The sequence below is a fragment of the Argiope bruennichi genome, chromosome X1 (genome assembly GCF_947563725.1).
Source record: "Argiope bruennichi chromosome X1, qqArgBrue1.1, whole genome shotgun sequence".
NCBI classification, from domain to species: Eukaryota; Metazoa; Arthropoda; class Arachnida; order Araneae; family Araneidae; genus Argiope; species Argiope bruennichi.
The window spans coordinates 54,070,121-54,083,009 of record NC_079162.1 but is presented as its reverse complement, the minus strand read 5'-3'; the positions used below and the strand labels follow the sequence as shown (position 1 = coordinate 54,083,009).

At 28.4% G+C, this 12,889-nt stretch overlaps 1 protein-coding gene across 2 annotated transcripts in view; it reads right to left on the bottom strand.

Moving 5' to 3' along the window:
• Nucleotides 1-12,489, bottom strand: part of LOC129958855 (neuropeptide F receptor-like) — a 269,316-nt gene extending 256,827 nt beyond the window's left edge. For both annotated transcript variants that reach the window (XM_056071576.1, XM_056071575.1), the window contains exon 1: nt 12,400-12,489. The gene's annotated coding sequence lies outside the window, so the exon portion shown is untranslated. The remainder of the gene's footprint in view (nt 1-12,399) is intronic.
• Nucleotides 12,490-12,889: the final 400 nt, after the last annotated feature.

Sequence of the window (12,889 nt, the reverse complement as noted above, 5' to 3'; positions counted from 1 at the left end):
CTTATAGAGATAATATAATATACCTTAAAATAGGAATTTATGATTTGTAATAGACATATTTGAAAATGTGTTTTTTGTCATTTAAACTATTGCCAATAGATGGCGCTCTGCCACGAAATGACAGCTAATCACTGATTGGACCAGAAAGTATATGTGGAATTTGAAAATAATATGATGCGAAATTTTGATTAATATTAGTGATACACTTTTTCTAACTTGAATATTTGAACAGTATCATTTAGTTGTGAATAAATGGCTTCAATTTTCCTTAACAATTAAATGGATTTCGACTTAATTTAGATTATATCAATGTCCTAGTTTGAAACAAATTAATAGTTATTTTGAGATTTACATCGTGACAGTAAACTGTGGTCAGATGAAGGGGGACATGGCATGACATGAACCATACAAGAATTTCAAATTTTCATGAAACGCTTCCATTTCGAGTCCACACCTCATTCTCGATAGGTCTTAGGTGAGATCGTGTTTCAAACATCGAAGCCTCTCGATTCCAAATTTTTCCGTCAGGCCACTGATTAAATTAAATTGATTTAGAATTGCAATAGAATCACATAAAAAAAATTGTCTTGTGTGTTTGAACGCCGAAAGTCATGGGTGGAAGGTATAATTTATAAGTGCTGTACTTACAGCTGTCAAAGTTCGTCAGATGTATTAAAGAGCAACACAACATGGATATTTCAGTAGTTTTCGGCTTTCTTAAATTGTATTTTAAAATTTCAAGACGCAATGACAATAAAGACTTCAAGGATTATCATTCCTAAACAAATCATTCGAAAGCAATTTTTCTATCTCTTCAAAAGGAAAATAAATGATGCAAGTTGTTTCAATGTAATTGTTTGCAACGTCCATTGAACTCCAGACTATTATAGCAATTAAAATGCCAAAACTAGTTCAAAATTTTTCGTGTAAAGCGTAATGAACTTTCTTTAAGCTGTTTCTCTATGTGAAATTCAACATCATATAGTTGAAGTGTAAGGTCAGCATATCATGCGCAGTTCAAAAAAGATTCGTACTCATGTATGACAGTGCTACTTACACTATTGGTACACCACACTTCCCACTAAACTTAAGTTACCGCTTAAGTAAACGGTTAAACTTCGTGCTACTTGCCATCCTTATATATCCTTATTTTGTTTCAAAATTTCCCTGTCCAGAAATTAAAGCTTCTCACAAAGAAATTCTCTTTTAGATGGCGAAAGGCTACGGTTGCCTGATGGTAAGGATTCAGGCTCGAAACCCAGTTCCGCTGAAGAACCGTCATGTGTGCGGTTCTGGTAGACGCCACATTTGTCGGGGCCAAACGTACCTCCCCCACTGGTGTGGTGTGGAAGTTTGGAGAGGGTGTGTCATCTGACCGTGGTTCAAAATTACAAGGTTTGTCCTATAATAACCCTAGTGTTGGTCGTTAATAAAATTTTAATAAATAATAACCGTTAATAAACTAAATTTTAGATGGTGAAGTCAGGACAATGTTAATATGATGCTAAATTATCAGAGTGATTATTTCAGGAAACCTTTATTGGCAGGATATGGATCTCTACGTCATTTATGAATCAAACTGCTTGTGTCAATCGCGACTTAATAAAACTTCATGTTTGTCTATTTTTCAGAGTAAAGTGCCAATTCACAATGTCAACGCTTTTCAGAGTTGAATTAAATCTGCACACATAATACACGGAAAATGACCCATTGTAATTTGAATTTAGAACTTTGCAAGATGAAAAGAAAGATCATGATACCATAAAATACTTATTAAATATATAAGATTAAGACGTGGTGATGTGAAGTAAAGTGACTACACTGCATAAGGAATATACTTTGTAGTAACATATCTTAAAAGAGTAATAGTATTAAAATATAAAATTATTTTATGTTTTTTTATTTATCACTTTTATTATTTATTTTTAATTAATTTATTTTATTTATTACAATTAGAGCCGTGATGGTCTAGTATTAAGGTGACATTTATTAAGGGCATCCATTTGATTAATATGTTTCCGTTTGCAGGAAATGTAACATTAGAATTAATTAAAACTAATTATTAAGCAACGAGAAGGGAGATATGATGATTCAGCTTCAGAGCTGAAGGGCACCAGGTTCAAAACCTAATTCCACTAAAGATTCATTGTGTAAGCTAGTTAAGTATACGTTAAATCTGACATTGTGTGCCAAACGTCTTCACGTTGACATGACACGGAAGTTTGGAGAGAGGTTTTCAGCTCAGGTATCTTCCTCATCATCTGATTAGGACTTAAAGTACGTCCTAAAATAACCCTGGTCCGTATTGTTTTCAAACAAGACTTTAATATAACTATACAAAACCAACTGCAGAATTTCATGACACAAACTGTATTTTAATCAACCAAAGAAATTAAAAATTATAAACAATCAATTTTATAAACATATTTAAAAATATTAAGTAATCTGAAGCAATCTCAAAATCTCAATACCTTATAAAGGAAAATTACCGGTCAAATTAAATTTAACACAATTGTTACAAAATTGGCGCTTCTTTTTGAAGTTTCTGGTTTCTATTTCAAGATGAATGAATTCATGTGAATGATAATTATGTAAGAAAAAATATTCTTCAGTATTTCAAATTAATAGAAGTATTACGCAGATCTAGATCTAGTTACCCGTCTTCGTCATATGACCACAAATTAAAATTATGAAGACCATCTTATGATAATAATGAGATTGCTTGGATAAAAAGGTCATTAATATTTAAACTTGATATTGAATGACTCAAAATAATCAGTATATGCATAAATCATATTCAAGCAATACTTCTAAATTGATATAATTAAGTCATAGTTGACAGAGTTTTCAAATCATTATCCGATTCAAAATTTAGAAATAAATTTTAACTTAGAGAGAAACACGAAGATTTGTAGATAATAAACAAATTAAAAATAAAAATGTTAATTTATGAAATAATAAAAATTAAAGTTAAATTTTCAGTTACATAACAATAAATGAAATCATTAAAATAAACGTTTTAACAGTTATTGCTCCCTTAAACAGATATAAATTATCTTTTTCCATCTCCGTAGAAGCATATTTAATTATTCAAAAAAATCTCATATTAGTTTTCTCAAAAATATAAAAGACTATTAATTTATTGCAACTCATAAATCTTAGATACATATTAACATTTTTTAAAAAACCCAACTGAATCATGATGTACAAAAGGCAAGAGAAATATGATTGAATCATCATATCTCCCTTCGCGTTGCTTAATAATTAGTTTTAATTAATTCTAATGTTACATTTCCTGCAAGCGGAAACATATTAATCAAATGATGCACTCACTCGAGGATTATTTCAAAGAAAACTGAGAAACAATGAGAGAAAACTAGATTTTGCTAACTATTCTTCCTCGTATATTTTAAGAACCCTTTTAAAAGCATCTTTCTTGCCCTTCCTAAACATGTACCTTTTACCGTCAATCTGAGTGACATTTTTATCGCTAGTATTAAGTATCGCTAGTATCGCTAGTATTTTATCGCTAGTAGCTAATTTGCCATAAAATTGTCAGCATCGTCTCCATCTGTTAGTTTTCTGATTTCTTACCGCAATGCTTCGTGACATCACATTCCCCGGCGCATGATCATGCAAGAGATATTGTTGACACCGGCTGTTTCCCTTTTCCTAACGAATTCAAATATGCAATCTGAAGAAGTTGTTGTTTAAATGGTTTAATTAGGGAATATTTCGAGATAGGCAATTTTGAATATCAAGATGTTCCCGCAAGAAATGTCATAATTGTTAATTGCCTCATTTTTTTTGGTAAAACAGAACATTTTGTTCCTATATGCATTAATTATGGAATATTTCGAGTAAGATGAGTTCAATAATCATAAATTATTCAGTTCCTCAATACTCCAGTAATCATGAGAAAACTTTGTCTTAGTTACAAAAGGTTTCCGAGTTTTCCAATTTTGAAAACCGTGATTTCTTCGTACAAATTATATAATTGTTACTCATTTTCTTCTCAATAAAACAAGATGGGTTCATATGTTAAATGCATTATTTAAAGGATATTTCTTGGTATATTAGGATGAAACCCTTTAATTATTCAGTTTCTCCTTACTTTAATAAAACTTGATGGCTCTTTATTTTAAATGCTTAAATGATGTAATGTTTCAAAGTTGACAGTTTTTAGTTTGTTTAGTTCATTTGAAATTTAAAAAAAAAATCATCACATATTATATTTATCAATTTTCAATAAAATACAATGGATTTACTCGTTATATTCAATAATTAAGAAATACTTCTATGTAGATAAGTTTGAAAATCACTAATTATTATGTTTCTCAGTATTTTAATAAAACTTGATGGAACTTCTGTTTAAATGCCTCAATTTTCAAATGTTTAAAATTTGGCAATTTTAAAATAAAAAAATATCTAAGGAAACTTTGCAATTGTTAAGTTTATAATTTTTTCATTAGAATGTGATGCGTTTGTCGTTTAAATAAATCAGTTAAGGAATGTTCCGAATTAGGTAAGTTAGAAAATTATTGATTTTTTACATTTATGAGTATTTTGATGAAACATGAAATATGTGTTTAGATGTTAGCAAAGTTCTTCGATGTTGATAATTTCGAAAATCTAATTTTTTGTTCGCTATTTTTCTCATTTTTTAAAGTTAAAACATGATATATTTGTCGGTAAAATACATTAATTAAGGAATGATTTTAGATAGATAAATTTAAAAGAAATCATTAATAAATTTTTTCAATACTTTAACAAAATATGAGAGATCCTTTAAAATGTCTTATTTTGGAAATATTTAGAGGGAGACAATTTTGAAAATCAAAATTTCAATGCAAAGAAATCATTATTTATTACGCTTATCTTTATTTAAATAAAATATGATATATTTATTCCTTAAATTCATTATTATGGAATGTTTCAAAGTGGATTTGGACTCAAAGTGGAATGTTTCAAAATGGACAAAGTTTGAAAATCAGTAAATTATTACGTTTATCATTATTTCAATAGATGAACATCTTCTCTTCTTCAGTTCAAATAACAATAATATTATACTAGACAATTTTAAAAATCAACGTCTTCCAGCAAAAACTTTATAATTCCTATGTTTCTCATTTTTCAATACTGATTTTTTTGTTAAATACATTAATTAAGGAATGTTTAGAGGTAAATTTTCAACATGATTCAAGATTACGTTATACATATGATGATATAGACATATATATGATACATAAAGATGATTATTTTAATACATATTAATAAATCTTGATCAGGAAAGGTTTAAAGTTAAATGTTTTGAAAAATCATAATTTCCAGCGAAAAAAAAAATTGCTATGATTCTCATTTTCACATAGTTTCGGTGACTTCATGGTTATGTTTCGGTTTCGGGGCTAAATGATTCGTATCAGAACACCGATTGCGCTGAAGAACTACCTTGAAAGAGAGGTGAGCGCACATAAAACTCATCGGGGTAAATGATATTTTTCCGGTGTGGGGCGGAAGCTTGGAGAGGCAGTGGCAATTCCAAGAACCATTCTCGTGGACATGTAGGCTCGAAATTACGGGATACATCCTAAAAAAGCCCTGGCGTTGACTTAAACTGGAACTAAAGTTCACATTTTTTTCAATGTAACATAATAGATTCATTGGTAAAATGCAGTAATTAGTGAATATTCCTAGGTAGATAAACTTAAAAATCATTAATCACGATGTTTGTATTATTCCAAATAAACCTGAAGGATTTTATTCTTAAAACCTTAATTAGGGAATGTTTCGTTAAGCTATACTGATAATCAAAATTTCTAAGCATAAAGACCGTTGATTGTTTCGTTTCTCATTTTTTCATTAAAATATGAGGAATTTATTCTTTAAAAGTCTTAATTAGTGAATATTTCAATATTGGCAATTTTGGAAATCAGGATTTCTACGCAAAAATTTATTATTTTTTATAATTCTCTCATTCATTTAACTAAAAACTTTCTTTTCATTAAACGCTTTAACAAGGGAACGTTTCGAGGTACACAATTTGAAAATTAAGATTTTTATGAATTTAAATCGTTAATTTTTTAACCGCTCATTCGTTCAACTAAATTTGGATTGTCTTTAAGGTTTGTGAAGAAATACGCAAACCAGTAAATACCTAAATACTCGAATTTTCTTAGGTGCAGTATATCAATCATCTTTAAAAGACAATAATTAAAATCCTTTAGAATTTAATTAATTTGGTTCAGTTGGATTATCGTCACGTTTCAACTCGACACGATGGTTATCGAGTTTGAAGCATATCTGAACTGATATGCTCTCTAAACTTCCATATAATGATGAGGATATATTTGAGAGAAATTCTTCGTGGATCCAAGATGTTTTTGAAACTACAATTTCTTTTTCTCAAATTTCCCTGATTGTAGTTTTCATTTAGTTTAGCGTGAATAAAATTACTGTACCACTCTCGGCAGTTTTTTTTTTTTTTTTTTTGTAAAATTATGTTTTTTCTGAGAAAAAATTAAAATACAAATTTCATACTGGCTACATAAGAATATTTTCAATCTTGTCTATTTATAAATTGGACATTTAAATTTTAAAACTCATGAAAGCACTTAGTTCAACATGTTATTCCAGTTGGTTAATTAATTGCATTATTGCTATTAATTGCATCATTGCTTAATGATAATTGCATTATTGCTATTAATTGCATCATTGCTTAATGATAATTGCATTATTGCTGTTGGAAGTGAGCATTCGCATTCGCATTCGCATAATTTCATACGGTGCCATAACACAGAAGTTTGAGATACCAGTAGGTTATCATACTATGACAACAATGCAAGTACCACAAAAATATACGAGATGGCGCTATGGTATTGTCAGCATGAGAGCAGATAGAAAAAGGCCCTATTTGTTATATAATGTGCAAAATTGCGTTTTTTTAGGAAAAGCACTTATATAGATAAATTTAAAATGCAAAACCTTATCTAAATATAAAATTTGATCCAAATCGTTAGAGCTGTTTCCGAGATACATGAAATAAATAAATACATATACATGAATTGCTCGTTTAAATTTATAAAAACTTTGAAACGAGAGGAAGAATATTTTTGGCTAGGCAATTCTTGTAATTTTGATTCGTGATCAAATGTTGAAGTTGACATCTGAACCGGTACCGTTTCGGATTTTTCCATATAATAACCGTACTATTTTGTGAAGAAAATATTTTGAAAATTCAAAATATTTTTTTTCGGTTAGTATTTCTTTTTAATAAATGTTTAGTAAAATTTTGTGAGAAAATATGTAAGTTAATAAGCATACATGTTAAATTAGTTCTTTTTTAGTGACACAATATTTTGTTAATGAATGCAATGGACATAATTTTAGAAAAATAAAATTGCCTTAAAGCAATATAGTTTTTTTTTTAATTTCTTGAACATACTAATTAATAGTTATCACATTTTCCTCGATGTACTTACTGCTGCTAACAAAATATCACGGAATATTCGCTTTCTACGACGCTGTGACGAATAAACTCGTTAAAATAGGAGGTTAAAATATGTGTATGAGTAATTCTATCAATAATATTTAGTTAATAAGCACTTTTTTGTAGTTTGCTTAACATTTCCAAGTTATCTTTAACAAATGTAGAGCAAGGAAATTGAATAGGCGCGTCGGATATATTCTTGCAACCGAACTCTTGATTTTCCGCTTTTTTTTTCAAAGATTCCGTAATAAATGAATCTAAACAACTGAATATAATTGATTATCAAATGACAAGATTCAATATAAATCAAAAATGGTTCAAACTCTTAGAAATGAATGCATCTTTTATTAAAATGATGATTCATCTTTTCCAAATATGTGAAAAACATGTTTAGAACAGTATTTCAAAGTTTATTTGAGTTATCTATTTAGATTTCAGAAATATGGTATTTTTACATGAATTTTATATACATTCATAACACTTTACGCCACTTATTCTATTGCGGCGCATGTAAAGTGTCCGAAATTTGCATTAGAATGGTTCCGACGCTTGGCACTATGCGAATAGAATATTTCAAAATATTTATATATTGTGAATTCATTTACAGAACCAGGTAGTTTCTCAATATCCACGCATACAGAGGGGAAGAAATATATTTTTTTCTTTCTGAATTTGGGCTGTATTTGATTAAATATAATGGCGAATATTATTATTCAGATAAGAATATTATTTTGATAATACTTCCTCATAATATAATAATAAAAATAGATAATAAATAAATATTTTTGTTACTCAGATAATAAAGTAAATTGCGCTGCAGTTCCGTTCAATGCATCTCTAATATCGAAGGTGGAATGGCTTGGTGAAGCAACGTGATCGGTAGAACCGAAGTTCGAATCCCGATTCGATTGAAGAACTGCCGTTTATGTGTGCCTGACGCATGCCAAATCTATCGTACCAAATGTCTTTCAGCTGTTGTGAGCAAACATAAGGAGAGTGGAAGGCAATAGATCAGAAGCTACAACAGTTCGATATGATGAAGTCCATCGAAAATCAGCTCTTGTGTTGTTTCAAAACAGACCGTTCATAAAACATAACTAAGCATTTCGAATATTATTCTTTTACTTCCTAATATGCGAAGAATACAAAGTGAAAACTCTGTAACCTTCAAAAAAATTTTTTTGATCTTTGGATTTTCATTTACAGCCAAATTTTAGATCTCGCGGAATTAAGAGAAAATTATATCTGCCAGCCTGCTTGTCTTTATACGTTAAAAGCGGATATGCTAAACGAATGAAATTTTGAATCTTATACATATATAAATTCATTTATTTCGTATATCTCGTATATATTATATTCGTAAAGGGCTCTAACGATTTGAATCAAGTTTTATATTTAGATAAGGTTTTGCTTTTAAAACTTATCTATATGTCTTCATGTTCTATGTGTCTTCACTGAAAAAACTAGACTTCACATACACAAAAATTTTTTTATAATTAATTAATAGAATAAGTATATACAAACTTAAAGTGTGGGTAGTGCAGTATAGTGTCAGAACAACATGAATGACGCGCATACTGCGTGTGCGTTTTTTGGCTTTATTTTTTTATTTCCGTATTTATATTTATGCTTTTTGAGTTTATCTATGGAGGTGCCTTTCCTAAAAAACCGCGAATTTAAGCAAAAAAAAAAAAAAAAAAAACATTTTTATAACTTACTATTACAACCTTTTCTATTTACTCTCACGCTGACAATGTCAAATATAAGTAATGATAGGTGAACTGTAAAATGAATATTGTAAAATAGCAGAAATAAACATGTTAAACTAAGTGCATTCATGTTTATTTATTTAAAAAATCAGTTCATATGAAAGTAAGATTGAAAAAATATTCATATGTAATCAGTGTATGATTTGTATCTAAATATTTTTTCAAAAAAAAAAAAAACATGATTTTCACAAAAACTGTCGAGCGAAGCTCCTACATGAACTTTCCAGAACGATCTTCCTTATCATATTTTCGACAAAATCTATCGAGATTCTATCTTTGCATATATTAAAATAAAAATCTGAATACATGGCGATCTAATTGGATATCATTAGGTTTATGGTTTTATCAAATGTTAAAATCAAATAACATAGATAACATTTTCATAAACATAAATGTATAGATAACATTTTCAACCCTATTTTCACGCAAACTTTATTGGCAAAAAATATTATTAATAAAAAATGCATATTAACACAATACACAAGATCACGGTATTAATTCTCTGAACATTTTTTAATTTTATAAGGTATTTTATGGAATACATTTTTTAACTCATATTAATCGACGTGAAACAATATTTAAATATTTTCTAGTGAACCTGATTTTTTTATAATTGATTTCATAATAATATTTTAACTATGCCGTAAAGAATCTTACTTTTCAAAAATCATTAAACAATGTTTTCTTTAAAGTTATGACCAACCCGTGAACAATTAATAAACTTTAAAAAATAATAATATCTTAAAAGATACTGTTGCATTAGAAAAATATTACGAAAGATACATATAGGATATTATTTTTCCTAGAAAATTCGTATTTGTTGAGTAAATACCAATTTCAATCGAAAAAAAATTCGTGTTCAAATTCAAGGAGCAAAGTACATTTTATATACAATAACTAACTCATAACTAACTCGAAAAGAGTTCCCATACATAGAAATTCGTAAATGTGTTTATGACACATTTTTCAAATTCATTTATCGGAAAAATTTTCAATTTCACTTTTCAATAAATGAAGATAAAACTCGAAACTGTAAAAAAAACATTGAAATAAAATTAACAAAATTTATATTATGGTAAAAAATGGACATTTTCTACAGTTTACAACATTCATCGATTTTTTTCAATGTTTTTAAATATTATAACTCGAAATCCAATTTGAAATCTTTTTCAAAACCCTAAATAGCCATCTGGCTTGAAAAGATTCATTCTATCCTTTACAGTAAAAGTAATAAAAAAAAGTAGTACTAAAGGAATAACACACGTCAAGCAGCCTGACATTTTCTGACACGCTACTGACAACAGCTATGCGCTGAAGAAGACATTCACTAAGAAATAAAGAAAAAAAATTTACTTTACTATTCTTCAAAGACTGCAGTTTAGTCAAAGACTATTTTCGGACACACCACTGAATAGCTATTTGCTAGACTATAGTTTCATAGTCACATTTGGCAGAGACAGTATTCATTTGCCGAAACTTGACATATGGTATTAAGTTCAATAATAAAACATTTCACACTGTCAAAAGCTTTTTACGAGTAAAATAACAATTTTCAAATGCTTTATGTTAAAGTCTGATAAAAAGAAATCAATTTGTAAAGTAAATTTATATAAATAGTTAAAATTTTAAACATATAAAGCGCTAGACTTAAGAATAAAAATAAACATAATGTTTCTAAGCTATATATAATATACATCTTTTTATTTCTATTACTAATACAATTAATAAAAAAAAATTATACATCTTTTCTTTGATTAAACTTCTCAATATCGAATTATTAGCATTTTTCAAATAAATATAATCTTTTAACTTCCGTTTCATTTTTAATTCCATATAGTTTCTTCCAACTCATTTAATCTAAATTTTTGCTTTACTTTTACTCCGTCTTAATTTATAGATATTTTTGAAAATCACCAAATGAAATGTGGAAGCATATTCTATTGGCATTTCATTATATTTACGAAAAATTAATTTTCATACATTTTTTATCCTATAAACTAAAAAATTATTAATTATTTTCTTGAATGAATATCGATAACAATAAACGTTGAAAGAGAGAATACAAATGTTTCGGTAATGAAACTCACGTACAGAAGAAAATCACTTACGTAAACGTATAATCGTAATAATATTTCATAATCATATTAACAAAATAATTAAATGCATTTTTGTGAATTATTAAAACTTGAAAAAGTTTTTGTTTAATAAAAACAGGTTTTCAAAACATTTTCTGTTTTTAAAATTATTAAAATAATCATTCCGAACTTATAAGTAAACTAAAACGTTTTTCTTGTCAATCTGAAGTCAATCAAAATCAAAGATTAAATGCTCTCATCAATAGAAATTTTTTGTAATAAATAATTTTATTATTTAATGTATAAAGTGTTACATTTCTAAAATTTTAAAAGATGAATATTCGTCGTAATCCGTTAAGTGCGGAGAACAGCGTTAAACGCTGAAAATAATTCTTTCCTACGGACAATTCCGAATTTTCCACGAAGGAAATAATTTAAAATGAAGTATTTTTGAAAATATCCATTATATATTATTTTATTAATTACTATACAAAATGCTGCCTTTATAAATATTCAAAACAAGGATATTCGTCCCACTCTGCTATGTACAGGAAACAGAGTTTAAACACCGAAAAATTCTTTCCATACGGTCTGTTTGAAATATTTTTCGAAGGAAATTTTTACAAATAAAATCTATTCAAAATTATACTCTAATAACTTTTTAAAAACTTTAAATCAGAGATAATATTTCGACTCAACAAAAATTATTGACAAATTCGTTCCATACGTTATATTTTTCGAACTTTTCTCGCACGAACTCCGAACAAATAAAATTAATTTCAAATTCATATAATAATATTAAGTTTTTAAAAATTCGGAAAACTCTAAAAAAACCGTCTCAACCAAAAATGGCAGTAGAATTCTTCCATCATTTCGGTCATTTAAAATTTCACGTTCCGTTTGAAAGTCCGTGCGGAGTCAATTTCATATTCCTAACTGCGCAAATTTCGGTTAAATTTTGGAAATGTAAACTTTTTCCAAACTTTTGAAAATAATTTAACTCATCAACTAATAATCGGAATAATTTCAATTTTTTTTTTAAATTCCAGAAAGAAAAAGCGCAACTTACTCAACAGGAGGAAGATGTTCGGAGAAGTTGACCAGGAGAGTGGGCAAGAGAGAGAAGAAGAGAGAGTTGAAGAAGAGCGCAACCGGGAACCCAGTTGTGGCTTCGGTGCCGCTGAGCAAAGCTTTAAAACCGCGCTGTTCATCCGCAGACACTAGCGCCCCCTGAAGCGCACACTTTTGCTCAGAAACCTAGCTGTCCCAAATGCAGAAATATCTAGAATTATACGGGTAGGAACGAATTTTGAAGGAATAAAGAGGTTGCAATAATGCAGAAATGGATTTTTAAAAGGACTCTTAAATCATTTGTTGTTTTGATATCCTAGCCTTTAAATGTTGAATATTTTTTGCCCAGACTTTGACTCAATATTAAGTCAACTCAGATTATTTCTAAATAAGATGCTAGAATTTAGTCTTTTTTATTTATTTTTTTATTTTCCTAGTATATTTTAACGCGACATCCTGGGCTCTTAACGCGACTTAAAGATTATATA